The sequence below is a fragment of the Staurois parvus genome, unplaced genomic scaffold (genome assembly GCF_062004578.1).
Source record: "Staurois parvus isolate SC_StPar_1 unplaced genomic scaffold, SC_StPar_1.0 ptg000401l, whole genome shotgun sequence".
Lineage (NCBI taxonomy): Eukaryota > Metazoa > Chordata > Amphibia > Anura > Ranidae > Staurois > Staurois parvus.
This window is the reverse complement of record NW_028318197.1, coordinates 29,763-56,550: the sequence shown is the minus strand read 5'-3', so window position 1 is coordinate 56,550 and position 26,788 is coordinate 29,763. Positions and strand designations below refer to the sequence as shown.

General features: G+C 39.7%; 1 long non-coding RNA gene across 1 annotated transcript in view; it reads right to left on the bottom strand.

The window, feature by feature from the left end:
* LOC149455260 (uncharacterized) overlaps positions 1-21,883 on the bottom strand; it is a 68,523-nt gene extending 46,640 nt beyond the window's left edge. Inside the window, exon 1 of the long non-coding RNA XR_016314085.1 lies at positions 21,838-21,883. This is a non-coding gene — a long non-coding RNA (uncharacterized LOC149455260). The remainder of the gene's footprint in view (positions 1-21,837) is intronic.
* Between the last annotated feature and the right edge of the window lie 4,905 nt (positions 21,884-26,788).

Here is a 26,788-nt window from a genome sequence, read left to right as displayed (position 1 = left end):
ACTCGGCGCGCTCCCAGCACCAAGACCACGGTGTCACTGAGAGCCCCGGGTCCCGTTCTAACGATCGGGACCCGGGACTCCCGATTCCGGGTCACGTGATCGCTGTGATAGCCTCTGATTGGCTATCACAGTGATCAATCACTGTGCAGCCCGGCCCCCTTGTTTTCTCTATCTCTATGAATGGAGAAGAGAGATACATTGTATCTCTCGAACTCCTGACATAGAGAGAGAAAAAAAAAGTTTGTAAAAAAAAAAAAAAAGATAAATAAATATTAAAAAATAAAGAAAAATACCTAGATCAAGGTTTGATCTAGTTCAGTACCAGGGTTAGTGTTTGGGTCAAGGTCAGGGTCAAGGGCAAAGGTCAGGATTAAAAAAAAAATTGGTATCAGTGTCAGTTAGTGTTAATGTCAATGTCAGTGACAGTGTGTTTTATGTAAAAAAAAAAAAAAAAAAAAAGACAAAAACAAAATGCGCACTGTTGTTTCTGGGCTGTACTACGGGTACAAACAACAAATAACATACACATATATGGTATCGCTGCGATCGTCAAGAACTGTAGAATGTATTTTGGGTTGTTCTTTGGTGGTAGGTTATGGTCGTAACAAGAAACACACAGTTAAATTTAAAAAAATGATTTTTTTTACTATTTTGGCCCAGTTTTCCTTTAATAATAAAAAAAAATTAGGAGCTATCCATGGCCATTTACCACCAAATGAAAGCCCAATTTGTCCTGAAAAAAACAAGGTATAATCCACCTGGATGTACAAAGTAGTTGTGACGATATGTACGGTTTTACTAACATGTCAACGTTGCAGAATTGTGCTTAGGCATTTAGATTTGTTTTACCCTTAGGCATGAAGGGGTTAAGATGTGCTGTCACTGCTGCAGAGGCTTCCACCTTCGGCCAGTTTTCCTTCCAGGTTCACGAGCTCCCGCTGTCTGATTGGCCGAGCCGCAATGACGTCACTTCCTCACATGGGCGCGGGAGTCCCGGGCCACGGTACAGTGCTCTGAAGGAACAGCATGGCTATACCATTCCTTTATAGCGTATGCACCAGATGTCAAAAGGAGCAAATATCTATTCATTTTAACTACAGGGAAGCTTTATTACAAGCTTGCTTGTAGGTAAAAAATCCACAGTTTAATACCACTTTAAGTCAACAGAATAAGAAGTGACACATGCAAAGTGCAATAGATCACAGCAATCAATTCCAACGGATTCGGATTAGTGAAAAGGGATTCCTAATTTGTGTCTATGGGTCACAGTAAAACATCTTTGCTCTCTAGGCTATTTTACTGGATATGTCATTGGTGACAATGGAGTGCTGAATGCTTTGATGCTACATGGCAAGATTTTTAGGCTTGATTTGTGCACCAAATATTCTTTACTAAAGATTTCTGACAGTTCTAGCAAAACATTTACATGCACACATTGGGGTTGATTTACTAAACCTGGAAAGTGCAAAATCTGGTGCAGCTGTGCATGGTAGCAGCTTCTAATTTCAGCTTGTTCAATAAAGCTTTGACAATAAAACCTGGAAGCTGATTGGTTTATATGCTGCACTAGATTTTGCACTCCCCGGTTTTAGTAAATTGTGTCTGTATGTTAAAGTGTCACTAAATCCACATGATAAAAAACTATCAATAAATCCTGTATTACATGCTGTTCATAGTCACTCAGTCACTATGGGATTTATTTTCTATATTCTGCAAAAAGCATGGCTGATCCTGCTGTTCTCTATCTTTCCATTCTATCCAAGTCCCCAATGTAGCTGGGGATTTTGCAGAGCACTGTTGCCAACTCTACACATGCTCGGTTTTCAGTGAGTTTCTGTGCTGAGCATTTCTTCTATGTCACATCTGAGCAGCCCATGTGACTATAGAGTCACACATGTGGGCGTATACACAGTGGTAAATGACAGCCCACTCCCTCCCTTCTCCTCCATGCCTACTAACCAGCTAAACACAATGTGGGTGGAATATTACATCTTGATTGATGTAGGAATCACCTCCATATTATTCTAAGACACGGGCCGGAGGAGTGTAACACAGCCTGTGACTGGCAGAAATCTGCCTACCTCAATGTTTTGCCAAAAATATTAAGGATTTGATTTCAAATATGTATTTGTATGACAATTTAAAACAGTTTATTGATATTAACTACTTATTTTTACTCTGTACCCGAAAGGCTTTTTTATATTAAACATGTCACCAGCAGCAGACTAGAAGCTCCTCCTGCTAATGTTTCCCTGCAGACAGGCTGGGAAAGATCTGTGTCATGTGACAGCTGTATATCGATTAGGAAAAAGGTACTTAGATGTATTTGTTTTATTACAATAATTTCAGTGCCATCATCCACATACAGAAAGAGAAGGCATAATGTAAATTATGTGTTTACTATCACTTTAAATCTTCAAAATGCTTTTAAATACTGTAGTTGTAAGATGTGGTGCACCATACACTGAAACTTTCTATAGCAATGTGGTCAATGAAGTTTTTTGGGGGCATTTTAGTACTTTAGTACTTTTAGCACTTTAGGTATTTTTTATGGCCAGTTTGACTCCAAACTTTGTGAAGCAGATCTAAGCTGCATAGGAAGTAGTATCAGTAAAGGGAGGGGAGCACACATAATAAATGTATTTTCATTAAAAAAAGAAGAGATTGTTTTAAGGCTCCATTCACACTGGGCAGAATAATAACGCTGGTAACGTTAGCTGTGTAAATTCACGTTAAAAACAAGAGTTTTTCAGCGTTTTTGCATTAGCGTTTTGTGGCGTTTTGCCGGGTTTTTTCACGGTTTTTTACATTTGCATTTTTGTTACCAAAAAAATATTTTTTAGGTAAAACAAATGCAGCGATTCACCGCGTTTTACTGTGTTTTGCTGCGTTTTTCAGCGTTATAGCATTTTTACAGCTAAAAAACTTCTCTAGAAACACACTAGTCCTGTTTTTTTTTTTCCAGCCAATAAAACATGTCCCTGCCAAAAAACGTTTATTACAGTCTATGTGTGCATGAACACATAGGATAACATGCTTGGGGGGTTTACTGGCTGCAGAAAAAAAGGTCAAAAGCCAAACACAGCAGCTATAAAAATGTCCAGTGTGCATGAGGATTAAAGAGTGATGGTATGACTTTTTCTCAAGGAGCTCTATTTGTGAATCAAGCTCTACATGCATATGAATGATAATATTCCTTCAGATATTTGCCAACCTTTTTCACCAACTATGCTACATGATTATTATCACAAAAATTAAATGCCGACTATGCTTCTGCATGTTGTATAGAACTTCCTTTATATTTAAAGGTCAAATGAACCTTTTGCCCACAAGTGACAATGGTGGCAAAAGGGTTTGTGAAGGAAGAAGCTTATACCATTGTGTTTGGGCTTTGCCTCAAGCTCCGGCCCAGCACAGCCTTATGGTCCAGCATATTTCTATTAGAAAACCAGAGGAGTCTCAGATTATCCATCTCTATGGAGGGGTACATTTCTTTTTCTGATTTCTTAGGTGGCTTTTCTGAAACGTAGCTTTAGCTATGTCCAAGCAGTAGCGCTCTAGAAAACTCTGCTAGAGCACAACTGGATGGATAGACACATTGGGGTTTGATTTACTAAAACTGAAGAGTGCAGAATCTGGTGCAGCTCTGCACAGAAACCAATCAGCTTCCAGTTTTTTTTTGTCAAAGCTTAACAAGCTGAAGTTAGAAGCTGATTGGCTACCATGCAGAGCTGCACCAGATTTTGCACTCTCCAGATTTAGTATGCCCTACATGAAAAGCTTGCACCTTATTTCCTAATATATTTAGTTGCTAAAATTACAAAATATCATTGAAAATGCAGGGTACGATGTGTTCTAACATGTTTAACATAGAGTTCCAATACTGTGTGGGTGGTAAATTGTAGTTAGTAACCACAATCTAAATGTAACTATGATAACAAGTGGTGTGTTTCATATGTGTGGGCTTATACAATTTGTTTTTCTGAAGAAAATATAATTATTGTGTGTTCAAACTATGAAAGAAACACACCTGGACCAATGATTATATTTAGGGACAGTTTTATCAGCACAATAATTTACCTTTATGCAGAATATGTTATATAGAATTCATTATTTGGAAAAACATAACTATAAGTACCGTATATACATTATATATATATATATATATATATATATATATATATATATATACACACACACCATGTACCATGCTTTGCTTTGGGGAGAGATAATGAAATTCATATATATATATATATATATATATATATATACACACAGTGCTCAGCATAAATTAGTATACCCCAACAGATTTGTCAGAAAACCTTTGCTTTCCTTTCAGAATCAACATTTTCTATGGGGCACTGTACTTCAGAATACTCACACAAATGCAGGCCATTGATTGCAAACAAGATTTGTTCATTAATAAGTAAAGTCTTGTGAGCTGCTATTCCATGTGTATAATATTGAAGATGAATATTAATGGATCGCTCACACCATATACATATTCATCGGGGAAGCCACGTGACCCAGTAACGTAACGCGTAGGGGAAGGACTTTGACGTCACAACGCTCAGCAAGCAGTGCGAAGTACTACAAAGCGCATATTATTCATACACATGAGTGGAATTCAGCATATTTTAAATAAATGTTTTTGTAGGGATAAAGCACTATGTTTTCGTTATTTTTCTTGGCATCTGATTAGATGGAGGAGGATAACTAGAGGAGTGAAGGAGACCCAGACCCAATGGACACCAATCCCATCTCGTCATAGTCCAATTAAAAGGACACATACTTTATATGAGCTCACTTAGCGGTTTGGTGATTTACACAAGGTGGGAATCAAACTGGTGGAGATGCACAAATATTGGTTTGATTATATCACAAGAGGTGAACTGAGGAGCACCCTATCGCTACATTACAGTGATTATAGTCAATCGCGGATTTCTTTGTGTGTACACTTGAATAGTTTGTTGGAAGACTTTATTTATTTTATTTAATATATATTTCATTAAATTTGTTTATTTATTTGTTTGTTCCTTTTGCATAAAGTGGAGCGCAGCACTGTTTTGGTATTTCAAACAAGATTTGTTAATTCGCACACATAAAAAATTTTTTTTCCTAACAAATTCATTCAAGACCATGTTGCAAAAATGAATACACCGCAATGAAAGTCTAAGGAAAAAGGCTAAATTTTAGACAACAAATTTCTAATTAACAAGAATTCAAATACAGGTGAGTCTGATGATTCATTAAACAGCTGTCCAGCAGACAGTCGATTATAAAAGGGCATTACTTAACAAAGAAAACCCCTTCCCATTTCATGCTGTCAGCAATGGCACCACATGGAAGAGAAATGTCACAAGGCCAGAGAAAGAAAAAAAAATTCTTTACACAAGAAAGGTGAAGGCTACAAGATCAGCAAAGCTTTACTTATCAGTCAGAATACTGTAGCAAAAGTGATACAAACATTTAACAAAGATGGAACTGCAACCATCTCACAGACGTGAAAATCGCCATGCAAGTTCACTACAGTTAACTAAACAAGTAGAAAGTCAAACTGGAGTGATTGTTTCCCATGACACAATACAGCATTCACTGCAGAGGAATGGCATGCATGAGTGTCATCCATGAAGGAAGCCTCTCCTAAAGCCCATGCACAAAGAAGCCCGCCTAGAAAGGCCACTGTTGCATTTCTGAAGAAGAACGGGGTGAAAGTGCTTCAGTGGCCAAGTATGTCTCCTGATCTGAACCCAATTGAACACCTATGGGGAATTCTGAAGAGACAAGTTGAGCGTCACTCTCCATCCAGCATCCAGGCTCTAAAAGAGGTCGTTCTTGAAGAATGGAAAAAGATAGATGTTGCAGTATGTCACCAACTTCTTCATTCCATGCCTAGAAGACTTGGTGCTGTCCTTACAAATCATGGAGGTCATACAAAATACTAGATGTAGCAGTTTTTGTTGTGGGGTGGAATCATTTTTGCATCAATAATTTGACTAAAACTGAATATTTGTAATCGAAGTTATATTATTTTACCTTACTTTCATGTAATGAGCTAAACAAATGTTCTATAAAACTCAGTTTTGTCAAAAGTTTGGAAATTATTAATTTAATTATTGATTCAAATCTTACTTTTCAAAAGGGGTGTAAGCACTGTACATATATATATATATATATATATATATACAATGGGGATCAAAAGTTTGGGCACCCCAGCTAAAAATTTGTATTAATGTGCATAAAGAAGCCAAGGAAAGGTAGATTTTATTTCCATCATTTACACTTTCAAAATAACAGAAAACAAAAAAATGGCGTCTGCAAAAGTTTGGGCACCCTGCAGAATTTATAGCATGCACTGCCCCCTTTGCAAAGCTGAGACCTGCCAGTGTCATGGATTGTTCTCAATCATCGTCTGGAAAGACCAGGTGATGTCAATCTCAAAGGTTTTAAATGCCCAGACTCATCTGACCTTGCCCCAACAATCAGCACCATGGGTTCTTCTAAGCAGTTGTCTAGAAAACTGAAACTGAAAATAGTTGACGCTCACAAAGCTGGAGAAGGCTATAAGAAGATAGCAAAGCGTTTTCAGATGTCAATATCCTCTGTTCGGAATGTAATTAAGAAATGGCAGTCATCAGGAACAGTGGAAGTTAAAGCAAGACCTGGATGAGCAAGAAAAATATCAGACAGAACAGCTCGCAGGATTGTGAGAAAAACAATTCAAAACCCACGTTTGACTGCACGATCCCTCCAGAAAGATCTGGCAGACACTGGAGTTGTGGTACACTATTCCACTATAAAGAGATACTTGTACAAATATGGTCTTCATGGAAGAGTCATCAGAAGAAAACCTCTTCTACGTCCTCACCACAAAAATCATCTTTTAAACTTTGCAAATGAACACATAAACAAGCCTGATGCATTTTGGAAACAAGTTCTGTGGACCGATGAGGTTAAAATTGAACTTTTTGGCCGGAATGAGCAAAGGTACGTTTGGAGAAGAAGGGGCACAGAATTTAATGAAAAGAACCTCTGTCCAACTGTTAAGCATGGGGTTGGATCAATCATGCTTTGGGGTTGTGTTGCAGCCAGTGGCACAGGGAACATCTCACGAGTAGAAGGAAAAATGGATTCAATAAAATTTCAGCAAATTTTGGATGGTAACTTGATGCCATCTGTGAAAAAGCTGAAGTTAAAGAGAGGATGGCTTCTACAAATGGATAATGATCCTAAACACACCTCATAATCCACGGGGGATTACATCAAGAGGCGTAAACTGAAGGTTTTGCCATGGCCTTCACAATCTCCTGACCTCAACATAATTGAAAATCTATGGATAGACCTTAAAAGAGCAGTGCGTGACAGACAGCCCAGAAATCTCAAAGAACTGGAAGACTTTTGTAAGGAAGAATGGGCAAAGATACCTCAAACAGGAATTGAAAGACTCTTGGCTGGCTACAAAAAGCGTTTACAAGCTGTGATACTTGCCAAAGTGGGCAGTACAAGATATTAACTCTGCAGGGTGCCCAAACTTTTGCAGACACCATTTTTTTGTTTTCTGTTATTTTGAAAGTGTAAATGATGGAAATAAAATCTAACTTTTGTTGACATATTCTAAGAATGTCTAATCTGTAATTTGATGCCTTTTGGAGATTTTTCCATCTTTCCTTGGCTTCTTTGTGCACATTAATACAAATTTTTAGCTGGGGTGCCCAAACTTTCGATCCCCACTGTATATATATATATATATATATATATATATATATATATATGTACATATATTTGGTCTAGTGTCCAAGGAGGTCCACAGAAAAACAGGCATTGACATGAAGACTATCTTGAGTACTTTAGGCAACACACAGTGTCTGCACTAAAATGGGCATAGCAAAATTCAGAGACACAAACCGCATAGATCGCCCACATCCGCTGGTAAGCTGGCACGGGCTTCAGCTACAGTTCCTGCATCTTGACCACAGCCCACTGACGCATTTCACTCTGATTGGGCTTAAGTCGTAGAGGGCTGTGGCTAAGCTGATGCCTCTGCTAGCTTTCCAGCAGATGTGATTGATCTATGTGTTGTGCACCCCTCAATTTTGTTATTATGATTGTTTCATGGGGTAAGATGTACTCTTAGAGGTGCTGGCACCCTCAGTGGGAGGAAAACTGATATAAGGATGAATGAAAGGTGTTTGAGAAGTTCTGTCTTTTACATGTGGCCACTAATGTGTTTATGGTGTGTTAGCATAACACACTGGTGTGAATGATCCCCTAAGATTATGTCAGATTTGCATTAAAACAGCCCACAGCTTCTGGTAAGCATATAGGAAAAAGTAACAGCTTCAATGCCAACCCAACCAGCAGCACGTACTAACCTTCCCTTTAGTTGTATGTTTCAGAATACCTCCAGGTATGATGGAACAAGTGATCCACTTATTTGAGTCCTATGTGACAGCACTGGTACTTAGGGACTGCATGAAATGGAGAATTGGAGAATGTGCAGTAGAAACTACAATCCTGACATCAAAGAGCAAATGCGAACTGCAGGGGGTGAATTCAGCAACACCTTGCCAGGCAGCCAGGCAACTGGGTCTAAAAGAAAAAGCACAGGCTCTGAGCTCTGAGAGACACAAAGGGTGATAGGAAAACAAATGCAGAGGAAGAAGACATTGGTGGCTAATAGATGGTGTCCATGTCTTGTTCCAGAAATATGAATTGAACTCGATCGGCAGGTTCAACTACCATGTAATGTGGAATATATAATTTTGGCACCAGAACTATGAACTAACAAGAAGGTTCCCATCAGTAATATACAGTTATTTGTTTGGTGCATCAATCACTATCTTGGTCGGGATGGCTTGCTGGTCAATGCTAACTGCATAGTGTTCTGTCATTCACCACCAATGTAAAGGGTCTCTTTAAAAAGGCAGATTTTTCAGTAGGAAAAACATCATTGTTAACCATTATTTCTTTCATAACAGATCTTTAAATAAAATGTGCTTCCACAAAATTTGTTCTAAATATAACTTCTTCAAAAGAGTGAAAACCCAAATATCAATAACTCAGTAATACATCATATAGAATCATAACTCATGATAGAAAACGTCATACCACCCCCCACCTCACCCCCTCACTCTCTGCCCGCATCGCCCACCTCCTAAACGACATATCAGACTGGATGTCGCTCCATTTCCTCAAACTTGACCTATCCAAAACCGAGCTCCTGGTCTTCCCCCCACCCTGTGCCCCCCCCCATCCTCTCCATCACTACTAACAACGCCACCATCTCTCCCACCCAACACACCAAAGTCCTGGGTGTCACCCTGGACTCCCACCTTTCCTTCCTACCCCACATCCAACTGCTATCTAGATCTTGCAGGCTCCACCTCCGCAACATCTCCAAGATACGCACATTCCTCACCCCAGACACCACCAAACAACTCGTATACTCCCTCATCATCTCACGCCTGGACTATTGCAACTCCCTTCTCACTGGCCTACCCAAACGAATGCTATCCCCACTCCAGTCGATCCTAAACTCAGCGGCCAGACTCATCCACCTCACCAAGCGCTCCACATCTGCCTCCTCCTCTGCCAATCCCTTCATTAGCTCCCAATTGCCCAACGCATCAAGTTTAAGCTGCTAACCCTGACCTACAAGGCCATTCACAATGCCGCCCCGAACTACATAACTGACCTGATACCCAGATACTACCCTACCCGTGCCCTCCGCTCCTCACAGGACCTCCAGCGCTGAGCATACCCTTTGGCGCTATATAAATACTGTATAATAATAATAATAATAATAATACACAACATACATCAAAATACATGGTAAAGTGTCTATCACAAACAAACAGTTGTGCTCATAAGTCTGCATACACTGGCAGAAATTAATGATCTCCAAATTATAAGAGCGCTGTTGATCTTCTATAACTTATTGATCATTACCATTTGATAAGGGAACTGGCACACTTGTTTTAAGGTGGCTGGGGACTATTGCACACGGATTTTCACTTATTTTCAAGATTTCACAAGTGGACTTTAATAAATATTTTTTGAAACTTACTCTTTTTATCATCACAAGTTTCAATTACATGTTTTGTGATGGATAATTTACCGTGTACAGTATTTTGATGTATGTTGTGTATGATGTTTTCTATCATGAGTTATGATTATATATAATGTATTACTGAACTATTGATATTTGGTTTTGTGCACCTTTGAAGTGGCTATTTTTAGATTTTTCCTGTGTCTGGAATATATAGGTGCAGCATCGCCCTTTTGCACAATTCTTTTTGGGTTACAAGATTTAATCTGCAGGGCATGCTGGACCCTCTAAGAAGAAGGTCTGGTGTGTGGTGGTAGACCGTGGACCCAAGGATCCTGAGGAGCTGACCAGGGTCTCTGGCAAAGCTTACAGTGTCCACCAAAAAAGGAAAGTTAAGGAGGTGGGAGAGTCCTTATAGCGTAGTATATGGATTCAGAAACAAGGATAAAGTGCTTCCACAATAAAAGGAAAAAAGGTCAAAATCTATTTACATCTGCTGAGGCTGTGGATCCCAGGGGGGAGGGGGAAGGGGGAATACACAGCCCTCCTAGTACATGGGTGGAGAAAACCTGCATCCATGTGGTGTGGTTTCTCTTTTTATGCCTCGGGCATTCCCATCCTGGGTGCTCTGTGGAGTTCTCAGGTGGGTGAATGAATTGGTAGGAAGAGTTGGCGCAAAAAAAGCCCATCAGTAGTTTGATTGGCAGAGACGTCCGATGTGGTTGTTCAAAAGATAGAGTTTTCTGCTTTAGTAAAACATCCAATTACTTTACTTCACTGAATAAAATGCATTTTGTGGCTTTAAACTGCCACATCCTCAGTTAGAGGTGATAAACTAGGCGACTAGCTTGTAGGCTACTTGTGTTCCACCTAGATGACGTCAGGGAAACAAACTCTACACTCCACCTAGTGGACAATAAAGAATATTTTCCAAGTGGAGCAAAATACTAGATGATACTAGACATCAAATTTATCACCTTGAACTGAGGAAGTGGCTATTTAAAGCCACAAAATGTGTTTTAATGAGTGAAATAATAGGATGTTTTACTAAAGCAGATGATTGGTGCTTATCCTTTGAACAACCACATCGGGTGCCTCTGCCAATCGAACTATTGATGGGCTTTTTTGGCACTGAATCTTCCTCTCTGAGAAGGACTTATTTTCATTGTGCTTTCACTTACTGTGCACCTCTAACTAAATATCTACAGGATCCATACTAGCTAGAAAGGAAGTGAGTAACTTCTAAATCATCCAGTCGTGTCTGTTTTTCGAATGGACCAGGCTATTCAAGGCACAGGGGTTAATATACTAAAGACTGTGCACCTTGCAAGTGCAGTTTCATTCAGCAAAGGAATTTGCTCCAGAGTTTAGTAAATGAGGGGAAGCTCTGCTAACTTCCATCAACCAATCATGTGCATGCAAAAAAGTGTTTGTTTTTTTTTATTTTCCTTGCATACAATTGGGTATTCTTTGCAAAAAGCAGCTTAACCTCATTTACCAAGCTCTGGAGCAAATTCTCTTACAGAGTGAAAGTGTGGATTTGCCTTAGTAAATCAACCCCATGGAATTTCATCTCACCATGGCATCTGCACTTTCAGCTTCTAACATGCTACCTACATTTGGTATACGTGAAATATTTATATGCATTATTTCCTATTTATCATACAGTAAAAAATTAGATCTTTTTAAAGAAGGGGGGGATACATAACATGTATGGCTGACTTCATCCTTTCACTGACCATAGATCACAAGGAGGAGCATCTTCAGATTTATGTTTTCCTTTTCAGTGAAAATACAGATAATTCAGCAGAAAGTAGAAGCAAGTAGTTGTGTTAATACTGTGACAAGAGAGTTTAGTACGGCTGACTGAAGAGAAGGGGAGACCAAGTTCCACTTTAGCAATGACTAACACAGGAGGAATTCACATTTCCTGCACTCTTCTCAGTATGATGGAGGGAGTGCCCGACATGGACTTACTTATTTATTTCAGGTACTTATATAGCACCGTCAATTTACGCTGCGCTTTACATATATATTGTACATTCACATCAGTCCCTAACCCTCAAGGGACGTACATTCTAAGGTCCCTAACTCACATTCATACATACACATACTAGGGACAATTTAGACAGGAGCCAATTCACCTACCAGCATGTCTTTGGAGTGTGGGAGGAAACCGGAGTACCCGTAGGAAATCCACGCAGGCACAGGGAGAACATGCAAACTCCAGGCAGGTGGTGCCGTGGTTGTGATTCGAACCAACGACCCTAGTACTGCCAGGCGGAAGTGCCACTGTGCTACCCCTACTTGCCGATATCATTACTAAAATGATGGCCATGGAGATATCTGCCCATCCTGGCCAGCTTAATTCAGGCTCCCACGGCAGTGCTTACTCAAAACGAAAAAAAATGTTGCATTTGGATACATTTGTCCTAATTTATTTATAGTAAAGTGTTATTACATTGAAGATTATAAATAAATCGTTACTTTACACATTCTGTATATTTAAAGTAGAACTCTTGACAAGCAAGTAAATAAACAGATGAAACACATAAATGTTTACTTTTGGTATGTATGTACAGCCATTCTTGGGACATAGACACATTGTCCACACATTGTCCACACTGCATAGCCAGACAGGTGACACACTTCATATTTCTTGTTCAGCAGTTCATCTTTTGATGCCACCTTTCAGCCTCCAGCATTCTCATTGGACAGTAATTCTGGCATCATCACCTCTGTCCAATGAGCAGATAGCTGACCCAGGAAGCAGTAAGGCCCATTTAACCACTTGCTCTCCTGAGGATTTCCCCCCTTCCTGACCAGGCCATTTATTGCATTACAGCGCTGCGTTACTTTAACTGACAATTGCGTGGTCATGCAACGCTGCACCCAAATTAAATTTACATCCTTTTTTCTCACGAATTGAGCTTTCTTTCGGTGGTATTTGATTGCCTGTGCATTTTTATTTTTTTGTGCTATAAAAAAAAGACATTTTTGAGAAAAAAAACTACATTTTTGACTTTTGCTATTAAACATGACAAGTAAAAAAATTTTAAAAATCAAATATTGTCATAAATTTAGGACAAAATGTATTCTGCTACATGTCTTTGCTATAAAAAATCCCAATATGTGTAAATTAATTTACGTGAAAGTTATAGCGTTTACAAATGGCAGTATGTATACCGGGATTTTTTTTTTTTTACTAGTAATAGCTGCGATCAGCAACTTACAGCGGCACTGCGGTGGGCATTCTGACACTGAGGGGGAACTGACTTGGTGTCACTGACATCCCCAGTGATCAGTGCTAAAAAAAACCACTGACACTGTACTAATGGCACTGGGCATGAGGGGCGATCAAAGGGTTAACTGTGTGCTGTGTTACTATGTGCTGTGTCCATGTGCTTCACTGTAAGCACACTGCTTTGCATGGTTGTGCTGTGCACAGCCATCCAAATCAGTGTGCAGGACCTGACAGGGAGGAGAACTGTTTTGTTTACAAACAGTTCTCCTCCCCATTGGAGATGCTTGGCAATCACCGGGTGCCGACGAGTAATTACCGACCAGGACCCTTTGATTGACAGCCGCGGCCACTAATGGTAACGACCTCACGTGTGTTCCCTACCCGGGAATGCAAAATCACGTGATATATACTTGATTTTGCGCACCTAAACTGTCCTGTAGCAGTATTTCTGCTATAGGGCGGTCAGGAAGCGGTTAAATATGCACATTTTAGGTGCAGTGCGCTGTATGCAAGATTTTTTACCTGCCCCAAGCAGCCTGCCTTATTCATGACCTCACATGAGCTCTGACAGGAAAGTGTTGAAGGGTACTTCTGGAAGCGATGTTGCAAGGACTTAATATATAAACACTAGCCGCCCTTACACTCTGCAAGGAGGGGGAATGCGGCCACATAACAGCAAGTAAACACCAAGAAAAAGGTACGAAAATGGCAATTTTAACAGTTTGGCACATAATGATTATCTTAGATATCCTTAATCCCTTGGTGCCGGTGCCTCCCGGCCCTTTAAGGGTTTCAGAAGGCGGGAGGCGGGGCGTGGTTTAGGGTCATGTGACCGCCGTGACACGCCATGACCGGACATGTGTGCTGGGAGCTCGCAGGGCGCGTGCTCTCAGCACATTTTTTTTTTAATAGAAAGCAAATGTGCGGCCGCTCGGCGTCTAGGCCCAGATGCCGGGAGGCTGCACATTTGCATTCAGCCGGCACCAAGAGGTTAATGAACATGGGAGGAGTATTTGAATGTAAGGTTTTTCTTCCACCACTTGCCTTCCAGAGGATTTACACCCCTTCCTGAGCAGGCCATTTTGATAAGGCACTGCGTTACTTTAACTGACAATTGCGCGGTCATGCAATGCTGCACCCAAATAAAATTTATGTCCTTTTTTAGCACAAAAGTAGTTTTCTTTCGGTGGTATTTGATCTCCTCTGTGTTTTTAATTTTTTGTGCAATAAACAAAAAAAAAACAACAATTGTGAGAAAAAAACTATATTTTTGTCTTTTTGCTATTAAACATGTCCAGTAAAAAATTTTTAAAAATCAATTTTGTCATAAATTTAGGCCAAAATGTATTCTGCTACATGTCTTTGCTAAAAAAAATCTTTATACATGTAAATTAATTGGTTTACATGAAAGTTATAGCGTTTACAAATGGCGGTATAGATACTGGAATTTTTTTTTTTTTTTAATACTAGTAATGGCGGCGATCAGCGACTTATTGCGGCACTGCGGCGGGCATTCTGACACTAGGCGGGAACTGATTGTCACTCACATCCCCAGTGACACTAATACAGTGATCAGTGATAATAAAAAGCACTGACGCTGTACTAATGATACTGGGCAGGAAGGGGTTAACATCTGGGATGATCAAAGGGTTAACTGTGTGTTATGTGCTGTTTTACATCATGTGCTGTGTGTGTGTTTCACTGTGTCAGTATATTGCTTTGTATTGCTCTGCTAACGTGATTTTGTGCAGCCCTGCTGCCCTGTAGCAGTATTTCTGCTACAGGGCAGCAGGAAAGCGGTTAAAGTGGATCTGAACTCAAAAAGTGAAGATTTGCTATCTTATACATATACACACAGAATTGATAATTGCGCCTAAGCAGTGTCCTGAAAGATTTACTTTTCATCTTAAATTCCTCTTAAAAATTACCAGTTACATGCTGACATAAAACTGCCTTCAGCCTCACAGCTGGATATCTGCAGCATAAAGTAAAAAAAGTTAATGGTGCTTCTGACTGTTAAGAGGCTGATTTACTAAAGAAGCTGATTACATTCACTGAAAATGTTGCATAAATATTCAACTCAATTATCTGATCTTTAAAAAAGCTCATTCCTGTTACTTTTAAATATCCAGTTATGTGTGAACACTTTTCATATGATTGGATAATTTAAGTAAATCTTCACACTTTTTTTTCAGCAAAGATTTTTAACTTCTTAGTAAATCAGCCTCTTAAGCTGGCCATATGCTAGTAGAATTTAATTAGCAAAATTCTGTTTTAAGAACATTTTTTGATTTTCTAATGGTCAGTGAGGTCAATGATGAGAAAATTCAAAGGAGGATGGAAAATGTTTCTAAAACTAACACATTTCTAACAGTGAATGTGGTTTTAGTTCGGGAAAGTCCATTCATTCCAAAATCAAACATTAAAAGCACACTTTTCTTTTGTAAGAACTTTCAAATGACATTTCTCATATCATTGACAGTACTGATTAGAATTTTCATGTGAACATTTGTTCTTCCATCTACAGACTTGATGTGGATGTAGGAATCCTCCCTACTGTGTCATTGTATTCTGACAGTGGGGAGATTTCCCCAGCTTCAGAGTACACATCTCAGGGCTATAGCCTGCAGCACTGATTGAGCAAACAGATACCAACAGGGCAGTTAAACAGAAGTCAATCTGGCAGATTAACTTCTATTCAACCATAGTGGCCACACAAGGATCGAAAACCGGCCAGTCCCTGCTAAATCATCCAAATTACAATCCATGTATGGCCAGCTTTAAGCCAGCCATAAACGATTTGAATCCTGGCATATATTCGAACCATGTATGGACAGGCTGAATGTACCCAAATTGATTGATCGATCGATAAACTTGGGTACAACCAGCTTGTCTAATTTTACATGCAATTATAGCTGCTAGCTGTAATCATTGTTTTCTCCTGGCAGGAGTATAGAGATAACCACTATCTGTGTTGATGGGGGAATCAAGCAACTTCATTCCTTGCAACCCCTGGTTGCAGGAAAGAAAATTGCTCCATCTATGGCTGGCTTTAGTCCCACAAGATTTAAAGTGAAATCTGGTGATCTTGGCTGATTTAGCTGTGCTGATCGCTATTATTTGTATAAAAAAAGCTGAATCTGAGGACCTGAAGTGCACAGATCTCCTTGCTTTTGCATTCATTTTGTGCATTTGTGCTCCCTACATTTTATCTGCTATAAATATCAGATCACCAATCATTTTGGGGGGAGGGGTGAGTGGAGAGTAGTATGCATATTACAAAAATGTCTGTACGAAATGTAAAAAAAACCTTTGGAAAGTAAAACAGTAAACTAATTTAACTGTGTACCCAGAAATTCACTTTAATTAATATTTAATTTATATACATAAAAATGTATATACAATATATATATATATATATATATATATATATATATATATATATAGTGATAAGGACACAGAAAGCAATAAAAATGTATTGTAGCCAGGTTGGCATCTTTTATTGTTTACATCACCACTGGCAGGATTTCCCCCTCACTTCCTATTCAGGTGACAAGTGTTAGGCAAATTAGGAAACAAGGGAAAATATCAGAAACAGCAATACAAAACAGACAGAGTTCAAACCCTTCCTCGTTTCACACAAACCTAAAAAGAAAAGTTGGGATAAAGTTGGGATTTAAGGGGAAATTACAATGATTAAAGGTCAATTGTATTTTCTACACATACTGTATATAATCTTTGTTTTACATATAAACATATAACATCTGACCAAGGACTGCTACTGCAATATGGGATAGCTAAAGAGACAATAAAGCAGAAGCATTGCACTGCCTTCAAACAAAATGTATCAGACTAAAAACCTCAAACTGAGCAATCCCAAAAGAGATGCATCACCAAGCTGATTCATAATCAGCAGATCCAAAGATGTACATTAGGCAACTGTGTGTATGACTCAACCCCTTCTTTTATATCATTTGGTCTGCTGGGTAGACTCATTAACTAGTAGGAAAGCTCGTGAGACTGTGAGACCTTAACCTTTGCTAACAAAAGTCAAAATTTGCAAGTAACTTCAGCTGCGTATATCTCACTATTGACTTTACTGAAGGCAATGTCTGCTTATGTATTTTTATTGAAGGCAATATCTGCTTATGTACTTTATTTTGTTTTAGAACACATTTACTGCAAAAAGTAAAACAAAATGGCCAGTTCATAATTATTTTTAGGTGGAAAAGTAAACTTTTTTTGCACCAAAAATTTGTCTGACAAAATGTCTGCTACAGAACCCAGATAGCAGAACCAGCTGAGTCAATTTTAAAAGGTGAAAATAAATGTAACACAAGAAAATACCACATTTAAATCTTGGTGACAATTATCTAATGGATTCCTTAATTGATTTTGCAAAAGTAATTAAAAAACATTTTAACTAACTACATACAAAATGCAAATAAAGAAGGATGGTGAACAAAGCTGAACATAAAAGCTTAACCAACAGATATTTTAGAAATACAATGAACAAAAAAATATGTGCATTACTCAAAATGACTTGACATTTTAAAACAAAATGCTACTTAAAATTAGGATTTTTGTTGTATCTAACTAAAACATTCCTTGGACCTGTTCTTACTTTTGCACTAAAAATTTAAACAAACATTCGAGGTACACAAAATAAAGAAATCTTCAAGATAGATAGTTTATAATGCAATATATATTACTGCATATAATAAACTATTATTATTAAAAATGATTTTATATATATATATATATATATATATATATAAACTATTGAAATTATAGTGAATAAAAACACATAAATTAAGTACTTATTGATAATTATGATGCAACATGGGTTGATTTACTAAAAGCAAGTAGGCTGTTTATTTTGCAGGGGAATTTTAACTTTAATTTTCCCTTGGCTTTTAGTGAATGAAGTGAAGCTCTGCTCACTTACATAATCCAATAATGTACAAGCAAAAATACTTTTTTTTCCCCCATGGATGTGATGAAGTGTGATTTTTCATTGCATTCACTAAGCTAAGAAAAAAAATTACCTTGCAAAGAGGAAATTCCGATTGAAAGTGAACAGACAGTGAATACACACATAAATTCCTACTTCCAACCCCTTGATTATTTGTTGAAAAGAATGAACTTGTGAAAAAATAGAAGCACCTACACACTTATTAAAAAGCATGCTCAGGTTAAATCAAAGGAACTGACATCTGCAATCCAATTCTGGCAATTAAACAACATATTTATGTACCATTTCATTCTCTAAAATATATTATTATTATTATTAGTATTATTATTATTATTATTATTAATAATAATAATAATTTTTAATTAATTAATTTTGCTGTACATGGACTTTCCACAAAAAGAACAAAGTATGTTGACCATTAAAATAAATATATATTTTTTTAAATCAACAGAAAAACATCCAACTGCTTACTAATCTTTATGATAAATATATATTAATAGGAAATATGTATTTCCACTACATAAGTACTTTACCTAAATTGTAATTTAATCACAGCAATTTCTCACAGCTCTTTCCCAGTTCTTCCACTAAAAACAGCTGTGTATTTTGGATATTTTGGAAGCTTACATTTCATTTAAATACAATAAATGTAAATTATAACTTAAATATAAATGTAACTTAATTTACAATCTTTAGAAAAAATGCTTCCTGCAGACCTCCTGAAATGACCAGGTAATACATGGGTTAGGAAACGTGGGGGAAAAAGAACTGCAGCTTTGAAAGCAGACATTTTCCATTAATTTTCTTTCCTAAATCTTTTGTTCCCATTGGGGATCTAGCTGAACATGAATGTGTACCCTCTTTGATTGAAATTGGAATGTTATGTATAACTATAAATCCTTTAATAAAAATGTATTGAAACAGAAGATGAATATGTACATTTCTGTCCTGAAGGTTTAATATAAAGAGGGAATAATCAATTCACTCTACACTTGCTGCAGGTATTGTTCCAGGAGACACGTCATAAGCTTCAGGCGAAGTAATTGTGAATGTATCTACCATTCCTTGTTGCTTATAATTTATTTCTTTTCTGCTGTCCTTCATCTTGTTTTCACGCTCATTTTATGTATATACAGAATCCTGCTGAAGATGGTCATCACTGGTCAGAAATTACATTAGTAATCACATTAGTTAGACTGTGTAGGAGGCTTTTTATTTTAAAAAATCAGCAAACAACATCCCAGTGAAATGTGACTGAATGGCATGTATTTCCTATTTTTTCTAACAACTAATTCTTGATTTATCCAAATATTCAACTATGAATTTTTTATTTTAATATTTTGACTGGTATTTCACATTTTTCAACTCATGTTTTCTTTTTAATAATTTATTCCCTACGGATTTTATTATATGTAATGAGCATTCTTAGTTGATTAAAGAAAGTAGATTTTCAGCCATTTCTTTTTTTTTAATTTTCTCCTTTTTTTTTCTTTCTCCTTTCTTTAGATCTGTATTAGCAAAGTTGTTTTAGTTTGTCAGTGTTTGGATACCAAATAAAGCTGGATACAACTATACAAAGTAAAGAACACAATATCAATCTAATTGAATACTCCATCCCTGATGTTATGCATACAAGGCTGACCACATAACACAAATTAGAAAAAAATCATATACACATAATACTTCAAATACATTTTCATAATGAGATTTCCTAAGTAAACTAGATAAATAATAAGATGTGATGGGAGAGCAATATGGGTTTGATTTACTAAAATTGGAAAGTATAAAATCTGGTGCAGCTGTGGATGGTAGCCAATCAGCTTCCAGGTATTATTGCCCAAGCTTAATTGAACAAGATGAAGTTAAAAGCTGATTGGCTACCATGCACTGCTGAACCAGAACTTTCCTGTTTTAGTAAATCAACTCCTATGTGTCCCATGGAAGTACAATAGCCTGCTTTGCAAAAGCAGTCATTTCCTTCACTGGCTTGTGTCTGTTGTGAATGTCCAATCACATTCATGACATAAAAAAAAAAAATTTGAACCTAATTTGATACTTTTGGATACAGAACAATCTGATTTACAATCCAATAAAACATACAGATTTTTTGGGGCAAATAGTATTAGTTTTTTACTTGTATAATTAAAAAAATAAATAAGGTATCCACTGTACATACATGAGATACAGAAAGAATAAAAACATCTAAATGCCTTCAATATATATGTTTCAAATTCTATAATGTCAGACAGCATGGGACAAAATCAGAAATCAAATCTGTGTTCAGGCTTGTTTTACTAAAACCAATCAGCTTCCAGTTATTTTGTCAAAGCTTAACTGAATAAGTTGAAGTTAGAAGCTGATTGGCTACCATGCACAGCTGCACCAGATTTTGCACTCTCCAGTTTTAGTCAATCAACCTCAAAATTTATTCCCACCAAATTTGACATATTGGAAAGAGAACAAAATGCAAAAGAAGAGCTTCTGCTCATAGAAACCGATCATTTAATGTAGAATTATAGGAAAAACTGTATTTTAAATTTTGGATAGAGCAAGGGAGGTTCAGATTTTTTTTTTCACCATCTGTGTCCCATTGGGGAGATATGCCTTCACTTCCTGTCCCATAGCCAAGCAGGAAGTGGGAGGAAATCCCTGCAATTTAAGGGAATTTCTTGGGGCCCCCCAGGTCACCAGAACTAGTGTCCCCATTAGATGATTTCCCCTCTATTGCTTTTCTGGGGAAAACCTAAAATTTTAGATTTTCTTTTACTTTCACTTTCAATGACATAGGTAAACAGGACAAATAGAGAGGGTGAATCACCTTCAGGTAGAACTATAGGCAAACATTTTTTTTTCATTTTGCATAGAGCAAGGAAGAGTTATAACTTCTGTCAGATCTTTATTTGCCATCTGTGTCCCATTGCAGAGATTTCCCTTCACATCCTGTCCCATAGCCAAACAGGAAGCGAGAGGAATACCCTGCAAATTAAGGAAATTCCCCAGATTACCAGAACTAATGTTCCCATTGGAAGATCTCCCCTCCTGAAGACAACCCTTAATTTTAGATTTTCTTTTACTTTCACTTTCAATGATAATGATAAAAATGACAAATAGAGAGGGGGAATCTCCCTAATGGGGGCACAAACAGCAATAAAAACCTAATAGGTGTTCTAATCTCTCTGCACTCTATCCAAAACTAAATGACAAAAAAACATAATTTTCCTCCTAGTTTTCATTTCTCCATTTCTTTTCTAAACCACATAAAATGTTTCTTGGACAATATTTGTGAGGATCCCTGTCTCCTCTGTGTAGTGGATTTTTCCTCTATTTGTACATTTCACAAATGACAACAGAAAATGTATTCTGCCAGTCTAGGCACACAATTATAATTACACTGCAATCATTAGTAGCATACCCAAGTTTCTCTAGTCTCTGTACCCTACAGCTATTGACTCCCCCAATTGTAAGAATGGCTATACACCTCCCAATAAAATCGCTGAGCATTGTGATAATAAAGGTGGATAGAGGTGTGGTCATGGGTACCAAAGTGTGTTCTGTCAGTAATTGTCCTACCTGCTCCAAATTCTGTCTGCATACAATCAGATGTTCTCTATTCTGTGGAGAGAAGGGAATGAAGGTTACACGGTGTCTGTTTTCTGTATGTAATGGCATCATCCCTGTATGAGGATCAGCAGATCTCTTATTGTAGCTGTCATTGCTATACACACACAAACACACACATACATATATACATACATATACACACACATATATACATGCATACACACACATACATATATACACACATACATACATACATATATACACGCACACAGGGGCAGCACAGTGGCTAAATGGTTAGCACTTTCGCCTGGCAGTACTAGGGCCATTGGTTCAAATCCCAGCCACGGCATCACCTGCCTGGAGTGTGCATGTTCTCCCTGTGTCTGCGTGGGTTTCCTCCAGGTACTCTGGTTTCCTCCTACACTCCAAAGACATGCTGGTAGGTGTATTAGCTCCTGTCTAAATTGTCCCTAGTATGTGTATGTATGAATGTGAGTTAGGGACCTTAGATTGTACACCCCTTCAGGGTTAGGGACTGATGTGAATGTACAATATATATGTAAAGCTCTGCGTAAATTGACAGCGATATATAAATACCTGAAAAAAATAATAAATATAAACATATATACATATAAATACACCCACACACATATATAAATGCGCACACATTTATACACACATGCATATATATATACACATACATACACACACACACACACACACATATATAAATGCATACATATACACACAATCTGCCGACTTCTCAGATCATGAAGAGACATATTTTAATACAAACTATAGTCAAGCCCCCCCCATACAGGTGACACCCCCAAATAGGTGAACCTGGAAGAAGTCTATCTATTCTGTATATAAGACGAGATCTGCAAATTATTTTTGTATGACTGCTTTCCCTGTAGATCGATCTTCAATCATATAGAAGTGGGATGAAAGGTGGGATATGATCGCTGATCGTGTAATCGTCACTTCTGCAGATTTCTCCATACATACAAGGAGGACAGAGGAGAGAAGGGGGAAGGGGGGGGGTCCCTCCACGACTGCGATATACATCGACTGAGCTCAGCTTACTATACCGACAATAAACAGAACGATCAGATCCTGCGAGCCGTGTGATCGATCATCTTTACACCGATCGATCTATAGAGGAGATCTGTCATCGATCCATGATATCATAGACTGGAGGACATCAGACACAGCCGTGTATCCCTCACACATCCCCACAATACAGGAGCCGATCACACCAGATTCATCGGAATACAAAGTCACATAGAGCGTGTTTACTTACATAAAGACTTAAAAGGACAATATCTGAATATCGGACGATGACCCCCCAAATACCCGATCGTACGGCTATAGGTACACATCGGTAAGAATGTGGTGATCGGTGGAGGGGAACTACAAGTCCCAGCAGAGTGCGGCAGGTGGAAGTGGCGGGACTCCTATCACCCAGCTGTGGACTGTATACCCGGTGAGGGGGGTGTACAGGACTGGGTCCCAGTGTACCCCATATGATCAGCTGTGTACCCCGAGTACCTGCACAGGGTGTGATGAGGACAAGGATCGGAGGACAGCGATGTATATACACAGAGATCGCCCCCTGCAGATGGGGGGCTCCATTCACTCTGCACTGGAATCTGCACGTTTGTGTACAGGAACCCCCCCCCCCCTTCAGCTTCGTGAGGGTGGGGGGGGGCTCTGCTGACTTCCATCATCCGATCATGTGCAAGCAGAAATACATCTGTTTACTTTCCTTGCACCTGATTGGGTGAGATGTAACTTCACTCTGGAGAAATTATTTTACAAAATGTAACTTTCATTGCAAACCGAGCATCCTACTTATCTGTAACCCCCCCCCCCCCAATCCACTATAATAGATCCCTCTGTGGGGGCTGTCAGTCTGCATTGTGTCACCACAGTGTATCACAGACAGTCCTCTCTATACATTGTATGCTACACAATCTAGCCTGGAGGGCTACAATACGGGGGGGGCGCATTGTCAGTGATGTGTATTGGGGGGGTGGGTGTCAGTGATGTGGATGTGGGGGGAAGTCAGTGATGTGTCTGGGCGGGGGCTGTAGCCCCCCCCCCCCCCCCCCGTGCGCTCTGTATACTCGCTCTATATACGATGTATACACTTACATTGGGGTCACCGACCTCCCTGTCTAGTCCTTGTTTGCACTCATCACACAGAAGTCATGATCTGCCCCGGGCTCTCCTCCCCTTTTTTTGGGGGGGGGGGGGGTACATTTTAATAATTGAAAAGGTTGCCATAGGGATATAGAGTGGCAGCCCGGCCGGGCGTTGTGAAGTCGGTGATGGGTGTGGACGGGCTGAGCTGTACCAGGAAGCAGCCAGTGATCGGCACTCACTGTGTGACAGCGGAGGAGCAGGGTGACGTCCATGTGTGACCGCTCACTGCGATATGGCGACCACAGGGGATTGTGCGACAGATGGAGGCAGGTAATATTTACACATTATATGGCTGACAGGACTGAACTGTACTCCATGACTGGTAGGACTGGCCAGGCAGATGTGATGGTGGGTGCTGTACTCCATGAGATGTGATGGTGGTGCTGTGCTCCATGAGATGTGATGGTGGGTGCCGTGCTCCATGAGATGTGATGGTGGTGCCGTGCTCCATGAGATGTGATGGTGGGTGCCGTGCTCCATGAGATGTGATGGTGGTGCCGTGCTCCATGAGAGGTGACGGTGGGCGCCGTGATCTATGAGAGGCGACGGTGGGCGCCGCTCTCCATGAGAGGCGACGGTGGGCGCCGTGCTCCATGAAAGGCGATGGTGGGCGCCGTGCTCCATGAGATGTGATGGTGGGCGCCGTGCTCCATGAAAGGCGATGGTGGGCGCCGTGCTCCATGAGAGGCGATGGTGGGCGCCGTGCTCCATGAGAGGCGATGGTGGGTGCCGTGCTCCATGAGAGGCGATGGTGGGCGCCGTGCTCCATGAGAGGCGATGGTGGGCGCCATGCTCCCTGAAAGGTGATGGTGGGTGCCGTGCTCCATGAGAGGCGATGGTGGGTGCCGTACTCCATGAGGGACGATGGTGGTCGCTGTGCCCCATGAGTTGTCAGTCTGCCCCTGGTGCCCTGCTCCATGAGATGTGATGGTGGGTGCCGTGCTCCATGAGAGACGATGGTGGTCGCCGTGCTCCATGACATGTGATGGTGGGCGCCGTGCTCCATGAGAGGTGATGGTGGGCGCCGTGCTCCATGAGAGACGATGGTGGGCGCCGTGCTCCATGAGAGACGATGGTGGGCGCCGTGCTCCATGAGAGACGATGGTGGTCGCCGTGCTCCATGAGAGACGATGGTGGTCGCTGTGCTCCATGACGTGATGGTGGGCGCCGTGCTCCATGAGAGGTGATGGCGGGTGCTGTGCTCCATGACTGACAGGACCAGCCAGGGAAAGGGAATAGAAGGAGCTGTACGGATAATGGGTGCTGTGCTACACGACTTAAGCCGGCTGTACATTATACAACTTCTGTACAATCTCTTTTAGATTCACCTTTAACTATGAAGTGCAAGGTCCTGCCTGATTGGATACAAATTGAAAGTATTGTTTAGGTTTGACCTCCTATTATATAGTTTTTGGTAAATCTAAAGGAAAATTGTACAAGAAAATAGTAGACTATATGGCCAGTCTTAAAGGACCAGAAATCAGAAGGTAATTGTGGGTGCTGTGCTCCTTGACTGGCAGGAGGTGCAGGAATGGGTATCTGGAGTCCAGTATTCAATGGGGATGATTTACCAGAGGAGCTGAGAATGTTCAGTTATGGAAGCAAATATCCACAGAGCTAAGTGAATAACTTGAATATCTAATATAGGGTGCCCGAACCTGAGAGGAGGATTTTTAGCTTCACAATTGGATGACTGAATATAGCTGCAGCTTCTTCACTTAGCAAGGTGAAAATTAAATTTTTTTGCTTGTACATAAGTTAGCAGAGCTTTACCTCATTCACTAAGCTCTGGGGTAAATGCCCTTGTAGAGTGCAACCCTGAATACTATGAACCTGTGCTCACACTGAAGGAATTTGTAAACCCAACACTTCATATCCCTGATATAATCCCGTGGTACCATGTACTTGTATGAAAAAGGATTCTGTTCTCTGTGTATTGCTTCCTTTGTGTGAAATTCCTGGTGTTCTTGACAGTCTCCCTACTTTCCTATTCAAAACTGACCCCACTAAGCATGAGAGCACAGCATGGTCAGTTTTCTGACTGTGCTGGGCGCTCAACCTATTCCCCGAGTGAACATTTTTTACTCATGTAGTACACTGATCACTATGCATACTTTCCACCATGAGAGAAAGAAACATCTTATGATACAAAGTATGTAGGCAATGAACATCCCCCTGCCATGGCCCCAGTTACATGGATCATGAAGAACTAACAAACAATAATTAGGTAAACCCACACATTGTTTTTTTTCCCACCACTATTTTTTATATTTGCTTTTCAAAATAACAAATATAATAATTTGAAGAATGGAAACAAGGTTTCGTAATGTATAACATCACATGAAAGTTATAGCGTTTACAAATGGCAGTATAGATACTGGAATTCTTGGGGGTTTTTTAGTAGTAATGGCAGTGATCAGCGACTTATAGCGGGACTGCGGCGGGCATTCTGACACTGGGGGGAACTGACTTGGTGTCACTGACATCTCCAGTGATCAGTGCTAAAAAAAAGCACTAACACTGTACTAATGGCACTGGGCAGAAAGGGGTTAACATGAGGGGCAATCAAAGGGTTAATTGTGTGCAGGAAGTGTTTTACATAGGGGGCGGTGTGTGTGGGTTTCACAGTAAGCACACTGCTCTGGATGGCTGTGCTGTGCAAAGCCATCCAGAGCAGTGTGCCGGAGCTGACAAGGAGGAGGAATGTTAGTAAACAAAGCAGTCCTCCTCCCCGTCGGAGATGCTCGGTAAT